The 19,076-nt window shown below is 33.4% G+C and overlaps 1 long non-coding RNA gene and 1 other non-coding gene across 2 annotated transcripts in view; one reads left to right on the top strand and one right to left on the bottom strand.

Annotated features, from left to right (window-relative positions):
• Positions 1–19,076, bottom strand: part of LOC105468270 (uncharacterized) — a 57,540-nt gene that overhangs the window by 11,191 nt on the left and 27,273 nt on the right. The window lies entirely within an intron of this gene.
• LOC112424388 (small nucleolar RNA U13) lies at positions 6,324–6,427 on the top strand. Its single transcript, XR_003015132.1, has one exon. It is a non-coding gene; the product is annotated as a small nucleolar RNA U13 (small nucleolar RNA).

Raw genomic sequence — 19,076 nt, 5'->3', positions numbered from 1 at the left:
TGGCTCAAGGCACATAATTGTTGAAGTTGTATGATGTTGTCATAAGGGTTTGTTTTACTATCTTCTCTAGTGAGTGTTTGAAATTTTCTGTAATATGTTAAACAATGTACTAGATTATTACTGTCTTTATATTTTACTGGAAGCTTTATCCAAACCTGTTTCTGCTATTTTTTTTTTTAACATATCAGAACAAGTTTTTAATCGGAAACTTTTGAGCGTATAACACCTAAAAGAGCTACTCACTCATCCCATTCTCTGGTAAACAAACATGTTGAGGGCAAGGATAACAATTTCTTCTTTAATGTGAACACTTATTAATTAATAATGAATCTCTAAAATGGTTTATCATAACTAAGTATTCCTCAATGAATTCATTGTAAGGTGTCTTTCTACTACTCTGGGACATAAGAGCTCACACCGAGCTTTCGGCACTGAGTTTGCAATGCTTTCTAAAAATGTGTCTAAACTCAGTCAAAACCTAATGTTTTTTCCCGTGTTTTTTGCTTCCCACTTCTTTACTTCTCCATGCTTTCTTTTAACATGGACTTGGGAAGCTGAAACAGCTTTCAAAGTAAGGGAGTCATAGTTACATAAGATTTAGATTCTACAGTGAAATCATAAGGTGGAGTCAGAATTATTGCCCTTTATAATATCTTAATGTTGCAACATCAGTTTAAGTGATAATAAAGCCTTGCATAGTAAAGTCTTTAAATAAGCATTAGATTATATTTTAATCACATAAACAAAAAGGGAGGACATAGAAAAGAAATAATAGTAGGATAAAAAGTTCAAGATTTGTAAAATTGTCATTATTAACCATATTCTTTCATCTCTCTGAATTTGATTTTACTTGGCCTCACACACAAATAACAAAGGTCTTCTCTTTCTTCATCCTTCCCTCCCTCCTTCCCTTTCTCTTATTTATTGTTGAATATGAAGAAGGAGCAGAGAGACAGGTGTATTTGAGTCAATATAAGTAAATTTATGACACAGATTTACTGTATTACTTTTCTTCTTTCTGGTTGAAAAATAAAATATTTTTAACAAGTTCAGAAACTATGCAGGTGCAGCCTCCCTTCCTCTCCACTTGCAATGTAAAACACAACAGAGTCATGTAACATCAACTCATCTTTGCTTGACCTGAACCATTTCTTTGAGACAATCACTCTCAATTTACCAAGGGCATGAAAGGTTCTTAATGTTCTGGAAACTTGCATTTAATTAAAAATTTATCAAAGTAAGAACTCCTAGTATTTACTTTAAAAATGGCCATGTTGGCTACAAATGACAGAGACTTGTTTAACATATGTAATAAAGAGAAATACATTGGTTCTCTTGATTGGTAGGATCTCATGGTAGCTACAAGATCTAAATAAGTGCTGCAAGTTCCAGAGCCTCAAGACTGGAACCAGGATCTAGTCAGCTACCAAAGGTTTCAGATACACATCTCTTAGCATGGCAGAAATAGAGTTTCTTTTTCCAATGTCTACATAGCAATCCTAGAGAAACAGACTCTGGTCTTGCTTGAGTCTGAGGCCTACCTCTAGAGCATTCATTATTTTCCAGAGAATGAGATATTGCAAGTGTCTGAATCTAAAACACACATCTATACATATAGTCAGAGGGCTGGATCTCTGATTAGAAGAGAGAAAATGGGATTTAAAAATGCGCTTAATAGTCAAATGCAATAGCTACCTTGTGATCCTTGGGACAGTCATTAGAATGTGACATCTGCTTTGTTGTGCCAAAATAATTTTTTTAAAGTGTCTATAATGTATATTATAAACACATGTACAAGTTAGTCTCTAAATAGTCAAAATATTTGCATTTTCAGAAAAAAATGCCATATTTTGCTTCAGTGCCAATATGATGAGCTAAATATCCTTAAATAGTTACTTAGTACTGCATACATCTGGAATTTTAAACCGTAATACTGATAAAGGATAGGGAAAGCTTTTGGGGGTCTAATGCATTGCAAAAATAGGAGAATAAAAAAAAATCTGTATCAGGGAGTACAAAATTAAAGATAATGAAAAGATTGCCAAACAAAGATTTAATTTAATCTCATTATGCTTTCTTGAAACTTCCTTGTCAATTAAACCACATCAAAAAATTGAGCTAAGGAAAAATGGACTAATCAATAAAGAAAGAAACTTAAAAGAGTGTAAATCAATAGCCTAGTTCCTTTCCAAATCAGAAGCCACAAAACTTAATCTCATCTCATTTTTGTCAATAGTTGTTTATAAGTAATTTGGAAAACTATACAAGATTGTTACCATAGAGATGAATAAATGGGTTGAAATCCTGAATAATCAATAGTACCTTCTATTCTTAAATTTATAAATACGTTTTGGATATCTTCTGCAAGATCAGAGAATGACTAGATATGTGTATGTATATTTAATTGATTGTTCACAATCTTAAAAATAGCAATCATTCTTTACATTCTTGAAATAAAGTCATTTCATGAAAATTCATAAAATATATACAGTTGTATAAGGCCAAACATGAGTGCATAAAATACTCAGCTTTTTTAATTTAACATGACTTGTTTACACTACTATTTAGTTTATTTAACATCTAATCCCCCATACAAATGCCAAAGCTTTAGCCTTTTCTGTCTAAATGATACGTACCATGAAAATCCAGATAATTATTGTGTTTATGTATATATTTATCACAAACTTATCAGCAAGTTGGTTGATATTACCTTTGAAAAATAAGATTATGTTTATATGGTCTAAGATATGATAAGAAATTATTAGGTAGTAACTATGTGCCAGTCATTTTCAAAGGAATTTAAGGCATAAATGTTTTATAATAGAGCATTTATCATAGATATTAATGTATTTTGCCAGTGAAAACTCGAAGTCTTAGAAACAACATGTAATCAACAGAGCCAGGATTGAATCAAGTCTGTTTGACCTCAAAGCTCATCGTATGATTTACGGTACTAAATTGTCTTCTAATTACTGATTTATACTGATGGGGAAAAATTATTTTCCAAATGTTTATCTCATTTCCTCTGAGAGGATTAGACATCTGTATGCATTGCAATGTGACAGAGAGCAACTTCTTTCAGTCAAAATATACTTATTTCTTAATTGTCAGGCATGTCCATGTGACTTGCCTTGATCCACAGACTGTGAACATGAGTGATGTATGTTATGTCTAAGCAGAAGCTTTAAGGAACACTGGAAGTTTCCAACACCTGATCTTTTCTCTCTGCCTCAGATACAGCATTTGGTTAAAAACCAAATATGGTTTGGTCTTCTTGCCTGATACCAAGTGAACAAGAAATGTATAGCAAATAAATAGACACAAACAGTTAATATCAGTGAGAAATAAAGGTTTTTTGATATAAATTATTGAGATTTCAGGTTTTATGTTATTTATTGCAGGCAGTACTATGAATATTTACAAACAGTATTTATTAATCTAACAATTATGAAGTAAATGTGGTCTTAGTAGAATATTCTACTTCCCATTTTAAAGATAAAACTTTATGTGGTGAAAGCTCTTGGCATTCACTATTCACTATTGGTAGGAAGTTCTGATGCGGTCAGTGCATCTTAGGAGCATGAAGACAAATGACACATACTAAGGATAGAGAGACGAAAGGTAGAAAGATTCTGGATACCCCATGACACGGTTGCATCACCATTCCAGGCCTGGATTAAACTCTGACATCTTCCATAGTGAGAAAAATAAACACTGTACTTGTCTAAGTCACTATAGTTAGGTTTCTGTTATCTTTTTCTTTTTAATGCAGCCTATAACATATGTGAAGCTTTAGACTTGCAAATTCAGACCTCTTCCCAGCTCAAAGAAATTTTCTTGTGTTTGCTTACTCTTCCTCCTGTTCCCTTTTCTCCATCAGAACTTATTAGTCACATTCAGCCTCGTGGATCTATTGTACAAGTCTTACAGCTTTTTACTTTACGTGTATGTTCTTTGAGATATCTCTTGCATCCGATCTTCTGTATTATTTAATTCAGCATTCAGTCCTGATCATCCTCCCCTTTAATTCATAAACTGAATTTTCTGAATTTGACTCGTGTGCTGCCATGCTCCCAGAGCACTTTATAATGTTGCAGTTAGAACTTTTGGCCAGGTGCAATGTCTCACACCCTTAATCCCAACACTTTTGGAGGCCGAGACAGGAGGATTGCTTAAAGCCAAGAGTTCAAGACCAACCTAGGCAATATGGCAAGACCCCATCTCTACAAAAAACTAAAAACTAAAAAATAGCCAGGCATGGTGCCATGCATCTGTCATCCTAGCTATTCAGAGGGCTGAGGCAGGAGGCTCACTTGAGCCCAGGAGGTTGAAGATACAGTGAGCCAAAATCATGCCACTGCACTCCAGCCTGGGTGAAAAAGAAAACCCTGTTTCTAAAATAAATAATAAATAAATAAAAATTAAAAATAAATAACTTTCAAGTGCTTGAGTGTTTGGGTTTTGTTTTTTTTTGTTTGTTTGTTTGTTTGTTTTGTTTGTTTGTTTTTAAATCCAAGATTTGGTCACTTCTCCCTACTAATTCTGAAAATGGGTATGTGTTTTGATTATTCAATCTGAGCCTTTTTATCTATGTGGGGAAGCCTATCCAAAGAGTAGATTTTTATGTGTTTATTTATGCACTTTTATGCATTCACTTATGCACTGATTTATTGGATATATTGGGACTCATGTCTAAATGTTAGACAAAATCAAAAGGACTGGGCACACTGTGCATCTGTGAACTAAGGGCAAAGTGTTCACTTCTGCTTAAGGCCCTTGCAGTAGATCTTTCCGCTTGTGGGTCTTTGTATAGTTTCCTATTTGATATGTAAAGAAGACAAACATGCTTTTTTCCCCTTGGCATTTTGAAGAGACCCAGCTTGCACTTTTAGTATCTTTCTGGCATTCCGGCACTCTCAAAAGGCTATGGCATGATGCCCAGATTTCGCTAATTCCCCCACAAACAGCTCCTGGCAGGAGGTTCTTTCTTCCATTAAGGCCTCTGGACTTATTGGCCTTATTGCAGGAAATTTCTTGTCCCCCACATCACTCTTTAAAGGGACCTCCACAAATCTCAAGGCCTAGTCCCTCCTAAGAGCCTGCAAGTGTCAGCAGCCACCGGGCTCAGGAGAGGCAAATAACCTAAGTCTGGCTGAGGAGTGGAGGAGAGCCATGTTCAGGCTCCAAATTCCCAGAATTTCCTTTATTTGTGTTAAGATGATAAGGTATTTTGCATGGGTATTAATTTTATATTATTGCCATGACAAATTACCACAAACTGAGTAGCTCGAAGCAACGTAAATTTATTATTACATAGTATCTGTCGGTCAAAACTCTGAGAGGCAGAAATTAAGTTTTTGCAAGGCTGCTTTCCCCGCTGGAGCCTCTAAGGAAATATCCACTTCTCAGCATATTCAGGGTATTGGCTGAATTTTGTTCCTTGAGGTTGTAGGACTCAGGTTCTCAATTCCTTTCTGTCTGTCAGCTGGGAGCAAATCTTTGCTCCCAGGAGTTGTCTCCATTTCTTTGCATGCTTTCCATTTAGCCCTTCCAGGTTGGCCAGGTCAAGTCTCTCTTACATTTCTAAACTCCATCGTTTTCTTCCACTACACTCCTTCCTTTCCTTTAAGGATTTATGTGGTTAGACTGGGCCAACCAGATATACAATATAATCATCTTATTTTAAGATCTATAACCTTATTTATATTGGAAAATCCATTCTAGTTCATCTAATGTACACATACATTCTAGGGATCAGGGCATGGGCATCTTTTGAGAGCCACTCTGCTTAATATAGCATATCTGAATATTGTTGGGATTAACCTATTTTATATAAAGTGGTCAAATATAAAGGATAGAGATGGTTATTTATGGTTTCTAAGGCAATAATAATAAATAGTATCCTAAATACAAGAGAGTTAATTGACATAGAAGAGAAAGAGGAGTTCCAATAAAGTTATAGGAAGGAAGAAAGAATGGATGGTAAAAGTGGAGTTAAAAGAATAAAAGAGGTTCAAGATGGTGGAGGTGAGCAAAAGAGCCTTAAGCTTCAGTGAGGATGAATAAAATGAAAATTAGAAGTTTTACTTGATTTAGCAAGTCGATGTCCTTGAATACCTTTTTAAAGGATGTTCAGATTGGAGAAAAGCAATAGAAAACAGATTGCAAAGGATCAAGAAACTAATGAGAAACTGACCATGAATACATCTAATAGGCTTTAATGTTTTGGATTGAAAGTGCAAGGAAAAACACGTGTAGCTGGAGCTACAGTGTCATGCAGTTAAAGGACGCAGGTTGAAGGTAGTTAAGCGTCCTGAGAGATCATCTTTTTGTAGTTTACAAGTGTGATGATTAGGTTTTCAGACAAATGTGTGAGATATGCCTTCTTCAAACCTTTTTATGCTATCAGCACATTGTCTGGCTGACATAAAAAGAGAGAGATTTCTGAAAATATTTTCATGATTGGATATAAGGTGAGAGAGAAAAATACACATCAAAAATTACTGTCAGATTTCTGTTGCTCATTGAGTTGATGGTGCTATCAAGGCTTCACCAGGAAATGGCAAGAGAACACCACAGTTGCAGAAAGAGGATTAATTTGATGTTATGCTTTGTTTCATAGATTACTAGTTACCGTGCCAATATTTATGTTTCCATTCAATCTTTCTTGCAGCACCATAATTTTGTGCTGATAAACAACATACTTGGCCAAAAAAAGACCCTATATTTTTCAGCTTCCTTGGCAGCTAGAGATGGCCAACAGATGTAAGCAGATGTCATTTCGCTGGAATTCCCAATTTTACTCTTTCTTCCTATATGAAATGTGAAGAAAATAGCTGTAGCATCAGTGACTTTCTTGGATCATGGGGAGTCTTGAATATGAACTACTTCAGTTTGGACATGGAAAAAAATAAACAATAAAAAAATGATTAAGATCAAATCTCTTAAACTTCAGAACCAAGAATGGGGAGAGAAACGAGAAACGAGCTTCTTTTGTAAAGCAAAATAAATATTTGCTGGATGGGCTAATGAAGAAACTTATCCCACTCTCAGAGTAGATGATCTTTATTATTCCCGGTATTGGGTTATGATAATTACACACCAGTAAACCCATGTGTTTCTCATTGTCCTTTTTCAAATACGATTTTTTATGGTTGTTAACCTAGTCCTACTTCACTCTCACACGCTATTGGCTGTGTCAGAGAAGAAATGTGTCTTTTAGCTTAAAATTTACCGGGTCAATAATAACCTAATCTACACCCAAAGAATGGGATGATAAACACAGAAATTCTGGTTCATGAGTTAGATTTAGTGCTCTGATGGAATTAGGGACTTGTCTCTCTAAAAGGGTAGATTACCCGGTATATGGAATGGAGAGTGTGCATGAGTTGGTGTGTGACACAAGAGCCAAAATATGGTAGAATTTTCTTTTAATTCCCATTCTTCAATTTTTTCTCAGTAATTGAAGCTTCTCAGATAACTTAATGTAAACTGATAGAAAAGACACTTCAAAACAATGAAAATACCTTTATCTCATGGCAGAACTTGTTGAAACAAAGTAAATCCAATTTTGTAATTTTGTCTTGTTAATGAAGACTATTTTAGAGGCAGCCTAATAATAATGATATTATGCTTGATTCTCTTTTGGCCCTTGCTTTTGCATCAATTGCTTTCTCTCAAAAGTATAAAAATATTATGTCAAATTTTAGAGTTTTTAAGAGCTTGTGTTTTCATACCAACTTATTTAACAAGTTTAAATAACACCTTTAATTTCTAATTTACTTTCATTGATACGAGTTCAGAGATGCAGAAACCCCAAACATTTACTTACTACTATGTATGATTATATTTTTCTGTGATTATCATCAGGATTTTTCATGATAGTTCAGTTCAATTTTAATGCTACTGCTTTCAAATCCTTAAAAAACTGAATAAGAAAAATGATAATATAATGGTTCTATTATGGTAGAATGGTCAAATTACTATGAGGAACTTATTCAAAAGTATGTTTTTCTCACCAAAATTAAGAATAACTTTGTTATAAATATTGGATTAAGTTTTGAACCACCTAACTTTTTAATGTTTTCAATGTGCTGTTTTGTTTCTTATATAATGTAGACAATTCATTAAGTAACTTTCTCTAATTTTCAAAACAAAACAAATGACAACCCTTAAAATATGGGCACATTACTTCTAATTTTGGCATGAATACTTAAGTTTTAGAGTATTAAACATATAGGAAGAAATTATGAGAGATTTTAAGATATTTACTTAAGTAAACATTAATGTATAAATGTAGTTCTATTGATGTTATTACATACAATTAAAAAATAAATTTTAGCAACTAACCACTAATCAACTTTAAGTGTTAACATTTTTCCAATTGTGTATCTTCTAGAATCCCTGGCCAGCAGTTTTTCATCACATTAGCAGCAGAAATATTATAGTGTTTTCATAACAGCCATATTTTTCTTGAACCCTGTTACAAATTTTTTCAATTTTTTTGAAATTTCTACAAAATCTTACACATAACATTGTAATGCCTATTTGGCTGAATACATTTTATCTTAATCTGTTAATTGAAGTTCATGGAAAAGTTGAAGGGGGTTGGTCATGGCGATGAAACAGGAAGGAAGTTGGCAAGGATTTAATATTTTTTTCAAATAATGATATATTCTTCATCTTGGTGGGGAACAACTTTCCAAGAACTTCTTGAATTTCTACATGTCTTCCAAGTGAGGCACTAACTGCTATATTCCTGAGCAGTTTCTGCACTGGAAAATAGAAATAACATTTCTCTTCAGAGCAAAGTGCAGGAATGCTTATTGCCTGGTAAAAAAGATTCAGGTTCTTAAACTCTAGGTTCCCAATCACATATCCTACTGTGTATATGTGTGTAGATATCTATGTGAGACTACCTACATTACCTCCTAAAATAACAGTAAAATAAATGGATAAGGGTATACTGATGCTTGTATTATATTCTGGGCCATGAGTAATAAAATTCTTAACCTCTGACTCAGGAGTCTCATGTTCCTGCCAAAATCCATGAATGCTGTTTGATTAAATCATATACAAATTCAGAATATAATGCCAGGCAAATGGTATAGGCATGTGTCTATTCAGGATGCTGGTTATGTCCAGGATCAGAGTTTGCATAGCACAGCTTAGATTTTTTGGCAAAATATTAATAAAACTAGAATGAAGAGAGATGGGGTGGTGGGTTTAGACACCAATTTCTATGTGCAAAAGAACACTAAACATCACATAAAGTTCATGATAAAATGTTGACAAATGATTAAAATAAAAATTTAAAATATATTTATTTCATATTATATATTCAATGTATAAAATATATTTATATAAATTGATATCTAATCTCTATATTAATTATATTAACACCAATATTATGTTATATATTATACTAAACTTTATATTATATTAATAATATATTAATTAATTGATTATATATAAATACATAATCTACCCTTTTAGGGAGGCAAATTCCTAATGTACACATACATTCTAGGGATCAGGGCATGGGCATCTTTTGAGAGCCACTCTGCTTAATATAGCATATCTGAATATTGTTGGGATTAACCTATTTTATATAAAGTGGTCAAATATAAAGGATAGAGATGGTTATTTATGGTTTCTAAGGCAATAATAATAAATAGTATCCTAAATACAAGAGAGTTAATTGACATAGAAGAGAAAGAGGAGTTCCAATAAAGTTATAGGAAGGAAGAAAGAATGGATGGTAAAAGTGGAGTTAAAAGAATAAAAGAGGTTCAAGATGGTGGAGGTGAGCAAAAGAGCCTTAAGCTTCAGTGAGGATGAATAAAATGAAAATTAGAAGTTTTACTTGATTTAGCAAGTCGATGTCCTTGAATACCTTTTTAAAGGATCAGAGCACTAAATCTAACTCTTGAACCAGAATTTTTATGTCTACCATTCCTTTCTCTGGGTGTGGACTTGGCTATTTTTGGTCTGGTGAATTTTATCTGAAAGACGCATTTCTTCTCTGACACAGCATGTCGTATATGAGATTAAAGTAGAAATAGGTTAATTACCATAAATATATATATATAAAAGACATGTTACATATTTATTTAATAGGTATTGCATATTTATATATAAAATATATATTACATACTTAAATACATATATATTATATATGTATTATATATGACATATTTGTTTAAAGTATTAAAATTTTTAAAATTGAGCTCTTCTTTTTCCAGTATTTGATTGTAATATGAGTTGGGAAAATTCCAAGTATTTTCCCTCCTGTTTTTTTTTTTTAAATATGTATAATTCCTGTACCTTTAGAGTCCTGATTCTGATTGCCAGCATCTGTAGTCAAGAGCCCACCTTAGCTTTCACAGCCCAGCTCTCTATGGTATGGGAAGGCTCTTGACAAAGGAAGAACTGGCAATGCAGCAGACTTGTGTAGGTGAGTGGAGGGGCAAAGCAAAAGCAAACACTAAGTAACATATGTTAGTTATTATATGTTCTATATGACAAAGGCCTTCTAATGTACAGTCAGTTTCACTGATTTGTAGCAATTTATGTATTTTTAAAAATATATCATCTATTATTACTTTTAATACAGCTAATTTGCAAATCAGTAAGCCATTCACAGAAAATAAAGGTTTTATTAAAGGTCTCATGTACAGACACCTGTATTTTTATGACAATGGCATCTTCAAGACATCCTTATTATTATACTCTTAATACAGCTTGTAGATGGTCATTAAATTAGCAAGAATTGCCTACATTATGGCTGTTCTTTGAAAAGAATCCCCTTGAGGAATGTTAACTTACTACTTGGAAAAGATATCAGGACGGCTTCATGGCTCTTAGCTGATGATGTATGTTCGCTGCTACATCTGATAGACCTGACTTCAAAATTTTAACTATCTTCTAGTTTCTGAACAAAATATTAAGATGTTCTGAGTTGCAAATTAGAAGTACCTGTATTGTAATATATAATGACAATTTTATGTAGTTACAAAACTTCCAAAATCTCAGTTTTTATTTAGTTTCTTTATTATAATATTCTAATTAATAAGTACCATTTTTAAAATTACTCTGTTTCTATAAATATATTTTACCTTTGTCCAATAAAATGACCATTCCTCGTTAGTTCAGGATTCCTTGAACCATTAACTTTGATGTTGTACTTCAGACATGTTTAAGGCATTATTGGTCTTTACCTGATCACATTTCTTTATCTTGTAGATTGTAATTACCTCCAAACTTTTGAACTACTTAAAAAATTCAGGTTTAAAAATATTTTTCTTTTATTTCCTTAATCATTATTTAATTAAACTGATTTTTTAAAAGTATGGTAAGGTTTACAGGATAAATATTCAATTATTCTAGAAGACTTGCTCTACAATTGAGGCAAGTACTTTATTAATAAAAGTAGGTAATTAGTGACGATAAAAATAAATATCACACAAAACTGAAAAATTCATTTGTAATGCTAAATGAAACAAGTTGTCAAGGGAGATAAAGCAAGCACTTAATAATGTGCAAAATAGAGTCTATCTTTATAAATAATTTATAATAATGAAAAATAATATTTTTGCTAAACTTTGAAGACTACTGGGAAAACATTTTTGTTTGGGCATGATGGCTCATGCCTGTAATCCCAACACTCTGGGCTGCTGAGGTGGGCATATCGCTTGAGGCCAGGAGACTGAGACCAGCCTGGGCAACAGAACAAGATCCCCAACTACACACACACACACACACACACAAATTTAATTAGCTGGGACTGTAATCCCAGGTACTTGGGATCTGAGGCAGGAGGATCACTTGAGCCCAGTAGTTTGAGGCTGCAATGAGTTATGATTATACCACTGTGCTCCATTCTGGGCAACAAAGCAAGACCCTATCTCTAAATAAAATGAATAAAACATTTTTTATTTTTTAAATTGTATACATAATTGTCCATATTTAAGGGATAGGTTTGATATTTTTATACATTAACCAATATGTAATTACAAAGCAGATTATTTAGGGTATCCATCTCTTCAAACATTTATCATTTCATTGTGTTGGGAACTTCTAAATCTTCTCTTTTAGCTATTTTTAAATATACAATAAGTTATTGTTAGCTATAGTTACACTACTGGGCTATTGAACAATATTATTTATTCCTCCCATCTAACTGTATGTGTTTACCCATCAACCAATCCCTCTTTATCCCCTCCTCAACCCTTCCTAGCCTCTGGTAACTATCATTCTACTCTACTCCAATAGGTCAAATTTTTTAGCTTCCATATATGAATCGGAACATGAAATATTTGTCTGTGCCTGGCTTATTTCACTTTACATAATGTTCTACAGTTCCATACATGTTTTTGCAAATGACTTTATTTTATTTTATTTTTAATGGAAGAAGAGTATTTCCTTGTGTATACATATATTTTCTTCATTCATTATTCTGTTGATGAAGTTGTAGGTTAATTCCATCTCTTAGCTATTGTAAATAGTGCTTCAGTAAACATGGAGATGCAGGTATTTCTGATACACTGATTCCTTTTCTTTGAATAAATACCCAGTAGGGGAATTATTGATTGCATGAAATCCAGTTTGCATAAAATTATTTTTAATTTTTTAAGAAACCTTCACACATTATGTTCCACAATGACTGTACTAATGTACATTCCCACCAACATTGTACTAGGGTTTTCTTTTCTCCACCTCCTTATTAGCATTTGTTATTTGTCTTTTTCATAATAATTCTAACAGGAGTGAGGTGATACCTCATTCTGGTTTTTATTTGCATTTCCTTAACAATTGGTGATACTGAGTATTTTTTCACGTACCTGTTGGCCATCCATAAGTTCTTTTTTTTTTTTTTTTTTTTTTTGAGACGGAGTCTTGCTCTGTCACCCAGACTGGAGTGTAGTGGCGCTATTGCGGCTCACTGCAAGCTCCGCCTCCTGGGTTCATGCCATTCTCCTGCCTCAGCCTCCAGAGAAGCTGGAGAAGCTGGGACAACGGGCGCCCGCCACCACGCCCGGCTAATTTTTTGTATTTTTGGTAGAGACGGGGTTTCACCGTGTTAGCCAGGATGGTCTCGATCTCCTGACCTCGTGATCCACCCGCCTCGGCCTCCCAAAGTCCTGGGATTACAGGCATGAGCCACCACGCCAGGCCCATAAATTCTTTTTTGAGAAATGTTTATTCAGATCCTTTGCACACTGTTTAATGCTTTTTCTTTTCTTTTTTTTCTTTTTCTTTTTTTTGCTGTTTCATTGTTTGAGCTCCTTGTGTATTCTGGATATTAGTCCCATGTCAAATGAATACTTTGCAAATATTTTCTGCCAATTTTTAGGTTATCTCTCCATTCAGTTGGTTGTTTTCTTTGCTGTACAGAAGCTTTTCATTCAATATAGTCTCATCCATTAATTTTTATTGCCTATATTTTAGCTAAAAAAATCTTTGCCTAGACCAATTTTTTAAAGTTGTCCTCTATGTTTTCTTATAGTGTTTTTTAAGTTTTTGGTCTTACATTTAACTCTTTAAATGATTTTGAGTTGGATTTTTTAGATGGTGAGATATAGGGGTCTAGGTTCATTCTCCTGTGTATGGATATCCACTTTTCCCATCAGCATTTATTGAAGAAACTGTCCTTTCCCCACTGAATGTTCTTGGCTCCTTTGTCAAAACTCAGTTGGTTGTAAATACGTGGATTCATTTCTGGGTTGTTTGTTCTGTTCCATTGGTCTGTGTGTGTGCTTTTATGCTGGTACCATGCTGCTTTAGTTACTATACTTCCACAGTATTGGTCTTTGTGTCTGTTTTCATGCTAGTACCGTGTTGCTTTGGTTACTATAGTTCTGTTGTATATTTTGAACTCTGATAGTGTGATGCCTCCAATTTTGTTCTTTTTGTTCATTATTACTTCAACTATTCAGAGTCTTCTGTGGTTCCATACACATTTGAGGATTGTTGTTTCTATTTCTACGATAAATGTCATTGGTATTTTAGTGGGGATTGCATCGAATCTGTAAATTATTTTAGGTAGTATGGTCATTTTAACAATATTAATTCTTCCAATACATGAGCATGAGATGTATTTTCCTCTGTGTCCTCTTCAATTTCTTTCATCAGTGCTTTTCAGTTTTTGTTATAGAGGTCTTCCACTTGCCTGGTTGAATGTATTTTAAGGTATTTTATTTTTCTCGTAGCTGTTGTAAATGAGATTTCATTCTTATTTTAAGCTAATTTATAATTGGTATATAGAAACACTACTGATTTTTTGTATATTGATTTTGTATCCTGCAACTTTACTTTTTAATGTCTCCTTTTTCATTTCTTATTTTATTTATTTGGGTCTTCTCTCTTTAATCATTTATTAATGTATCCAGAAGTTTATCATTTTTTTATTTTCAAAAACTTGATTTTTTGATCAAAATTTTTATCCCTATTTTTTTAGTTGTGCTCCATTCTTTTTATTTCTTTCCTTCTACTAATTTTGTGTTATATTGTTCTTAATTTTCTAGTTTCCTGACGTACATCTTTAGGGTGCTTAAAATCTTTCTACATTTGTATGTAGTTTTCATTCCTACAAACTTTCCTCTTACATTGTCTTTGCTGTATTCCATAGGTTTCAGTATATTTCCATTTTCTTTTTTAAATTTTGTCCTTAATGTCTTTGTTGACCCAACAGTCATTCATGAGCATGTTTTTTATTTTCCATGTATTTGTGCATTTTCAAACTTCCTCTTTTCTTGATTTCTACTTTTAATCCATTGTAGTGTTACAAGATAGTTGATATAATTTTCATTTTTTAAAAAATTATTGAAACTTATTTTGTAGGCTAATATATAGTCTATCCTGAAGAATGTTCCATGTGCTGATGAGAAAATGTGCGTTTCATAGTTGTTAGTTGAAATGTTCTGTAAATGTCTGTTAGGTCTACTTGATCTAAGATGCAATTTAAATCCATGTTTCATCCTTCATTTTCTGTCTAATTTGTTCAATGTTGAGAGTGCCATGGTGAATCCACCAACTATTATTGTATTAGAGTCTGTTTCTCCCAATATTATCTAAAAATGTTTGCTTTATATAGCAGAGTGCTGCAATGCTGAGTGCATATATACCTAGAATTGTTACATCTTCTTGATGAATTGATATTTTTATCATAACATAATGACCTTGTCTATTTTTAGAGTTTTTTAAATTTAAAGTCTATTATATATAAGTACAGCTACTCCTGCTCACTTTTAGGTTCCATTTGCAAGGGATGTTTTTTCATCTCTTCATGTTTATATGTGTCTTTACAGGTAAAGTGGGTCTCTTGTAGGCCGTATTCACAGTATTTTTCTATTCAGCCAGTCTGTATCTTTTAATTGGGAAATTTAATGTGTTTGCATTCCAGATGATTAATAGGGACGAACATATTCCTGTCATTTTGTTAGCTGTTTCCTGGTTGTTTAGTATATCATTCGTTCCTTTCTTCCTCTCTTATTGTTTATCATTGCAGTTTAGTGCTTCACTGTAGTGGTAATGTTTAACTCCATTCTCCTTCCTATTTGTGTATCTGCTCTATGAGTGAATTTTATACTCAAGTGTATATTCATGATGGTATTAATAGTTATCATCTTTTCACTTCCAAATGTAGGACTCTCTTACCCATTTCCTGTAGAGTCAATGTAGTGGTGAGGAATTCTCTCTGTTTTTGCTTAAGAACACTTTAATTCTCCTTTGGTTTTAAGGGTAGCTTTGCTGTGAATAATATTCTTGGCTGACAGTTTTTGATCCTTTTAATACTTTGAATATATCATCCCATTCTCTCATGCTCTGTATGGTTTCTGTTGACAATTATGCTGTTAGTCTTACGAGAATTCCTGAGGGTCATGTGTAACTTGACACTTATGCTGTTTTTAGAATTCTCTCTTTGACTTTGGCCTTTGAAAGTTCGACCATAATGTGCTTTGAAGAAGACATTTTTGCGTTGAATCTATTTGATAACGCTTAAACATCCTGTATTTAGATGGTTATATCTCTTACAAGAGTGGTGAAGTTTTCTGGTATTTTTTTGTTAGATTTTCTGTGACTTCATTCATATCTTCTACAACTCTCAAAAGTCAAATATTAATTCACTGTATAGAGTCCTGTATGTCATGTAGTCCTTATTTATTCTCTTTTATTCTTTAATTTTTTTTTGTCTGATTGGTTTATTCAAAAAAAAAAAAAAAACAAAAAACCTGTCTTCAGGTTCAGACATTCTCTTTTCTGCTTGATCTAGTTTACTATTGAAGTTCTCAATTCTATTTTTTGTTTCATTCATTGAATTATTCAGTTCCAAGATTTCTGTTTAGTTCTTTTTCATGACAACTATCACTGAATTTCTCATTCAGATCATGAATTGTTTTCCTTTTTTTTTTTTTTGGTAATATTCATCTGTGTTTACTTGTATCCATTTGACTTTCTTTAATATCATTATTTTGACTTTCTCTTATTTTACAGATTTCATTTCTACTTGGATCTGTTATTGAAAAATTATTGTGTTCCTATTTTGTTTCCTTGCCTTTTTACTTTTCCTGTTTCCTTACATATCTGCACATTTACTTTTCTTGTTTCCTTACACTGATATCTGCACATTTCTTACAATTTTATGGATTGACTTTCATAGGAAATACACTTTTCTGTAGCTGTGTCTATATTGTTGGTTGGGCAGGGTGCTTTGGCTTTGAATTTAGGTGGGTGCAGTACAATAGTCTTTGTATGATTTGTTTGGCTGTGATCAGTTTAGTGGTATCTGAGTTTCTCAGTAGCACAGGCTGCAGTTTTTAATGGAGGTTGTGGCAAGGCTTTGCTGGTGATGCTAGGTGAACTAGAGAAAGCAGAAGAGAGAATATCTGAACTTAAACACAAGTCTTCTGAAATAACTAAATCAGACCAAAACAAAAACAACAACAAAAAAAGATTAAAAATGAGGTAAGTCTATGTGACATATAACACATCATACTTTGACCAACTATTTGAATTTTGAGAGATTCAGAAGAAGAAGAGACGGGCAAAGTCATTGAAAACTTATTTAACAAAGTAACAGGGGCTATGGCAGGCAGGCAGGCATATTAGTCCTTAGGCTTTCAGGTGACTCAAGTGGGCTCTGTTGGTGGAAAATCTGGGCAGGCCAATCCTTGGGCCTCCGGACAGCTTGCTCAAGTGTCACTAGTGACAACGATGGACTGTGTGGAAGAGCAGGTCCTTGAACTCCTGGGAAGTGTGCATAGCAGTGGCAGTGGCAGTAGCATCAGCAGGTCAACCTGCTGGCCCCTGAGCAACATGTGTGGGGTGTCACTGGTGGCAGTGGCCAGCTGGGTAGTCCAATCCCCAGGCTCCTAGGTCATACATGCAGGTGGATAATGGTGGTGGTAGTAGCTGTAGATTGAGAAAACTGTCCTCCAGGTCCCAGGGAGGCATGGGTGGGCATTGGCAGCAGGTAGGGTGGGTTATGGTGCACACAGGCGCAATGGGCAGGGTGGGCCTGTGTTCGGGCTCCCAGTAGCCACACATGGGCAATAGCTACCAAGAAAACATTTTGTTTTATGTTTAGCAACAGGCATTACTATTTGCTAACAGGATATGTCACAATAAGATAATATAAACAAGAGTTTTATCAATTAAATGAACATTTATTCACTTTCAAAATTAATTTTACTTTTAAATCATGCAACACATTTTTGCTATAAAATGAGAATTCAATTTATATATGAGAAATTATATGAATTCAGACACTCAGAAATTATAAATATAAAAATATTTATTTTTCCTTTTGAAAGTGTATATACTCTATGACCACTCCTTATAGTTGTATTTTGCAGTCTTAGTAAGAAAGAACATTCTGAGAAAATTAATAATAAACAAGTTGATCAGGGCACTTGATAAAGGAATTGGTAGTAATAAATATGTTCTTATCACTAACAGACATAGGATATACACTAACAAGCATGTTAACCTAAATAGGTTATACTGACATACTATTAGAAGCTTTAATAATTGTAATACTCTCAAATCCCAATTCTCATCTAGCTTTTGTATATATAAAGTAGGTAGAAGAAATATGTTTCTGGAACTCGAGAACACTATGTCAGCCTTAGTAAGAATTCAGAGTCTTTAGTGTACTCTTTATAACTGGAAAACAAAAAAGTTGAGGTGAAGAAAATGAGACTACATTAATAGTAGCTGGGAAAACAGAACAGATATGTAAGAGAGAGATTCCTGGAGACATGCAACATTTAGAGAATGTATAAGATAAATATATAAACATATAGGATACAGAAGACACTGGCTGGAGAATGTAACCAGAATAAACTTGATAAATTCTCACAATATCTTTTAGTTTGCACTGGTCTTTTAATAATAACATATTAAGACTTGTATTCCTTACCCACACAAATAACCTAAGTGGCATTTTAGGCACTACTGCAAGTCTAAGAGAAAGGATTACTGTATGGAAGCAGAAATAACTTTCAACATCATTCAAAGTGTACCACATGAGCAAGGATAAAGCCCACTTTTCTCCTCAATTGCTTCAAATAAAAACAATCTATGTGGTCCTTTGTGATATGAAAATTATTTTACAAATTTAAGTTGTCATCTCTGCATCTATGAAGGTATGCATAGGAAAACAAACTTGAAATGCCTTTGGAAGAGTACAGAGGGTTAGAAAATGATGTATTGTTTATATCCAATTTAAGCTTATTTTGTAACTGCATATTTGCTCAGAAGTGTTGGGGAAGTTTTATTCTCTTCTATCATGTTTTTTTTAAAAAAACTCTGTCCAGATAAATATATAGGGTTTACATTAAAAACAGATGAAATTTTTTTCATAATCCTTAATGGATTAAGTTGAGTTTGAAGTATTGATCTGCAGGAGAATCTATTGAATAGCTTAAGGGAAGGTCATCAGAATTATCTAGTTAGAAATAGAAGACATTGGAGTAGTTGTACAATTTGACCAGACTTTGGGCAGGAAGAGAGGTAGAGAAAGAGAAACAGTATACAGACTGTAGAATAGTAGTTGTTGACTAAGTAACAAATAG

Source organism: Macaca nemestrina, chromosome 11, assembly GCF_043159975.1.
Source record: "Macaca nemestrina isolate mMacNem1 chromosome 11, mMacNem.hap1, whole genome shotgun sequence".
Lineage (NCBI taxonomy): Eukaryota > Metazoa > Chordata > Mammalia > Primates > Cercopithecidae > Macaca > Macaca nemestrina.
Note: the sequence above shows the minus strand (reverse complement) of the source record. Positions and strands in the feature narration are given on the sequence as shown.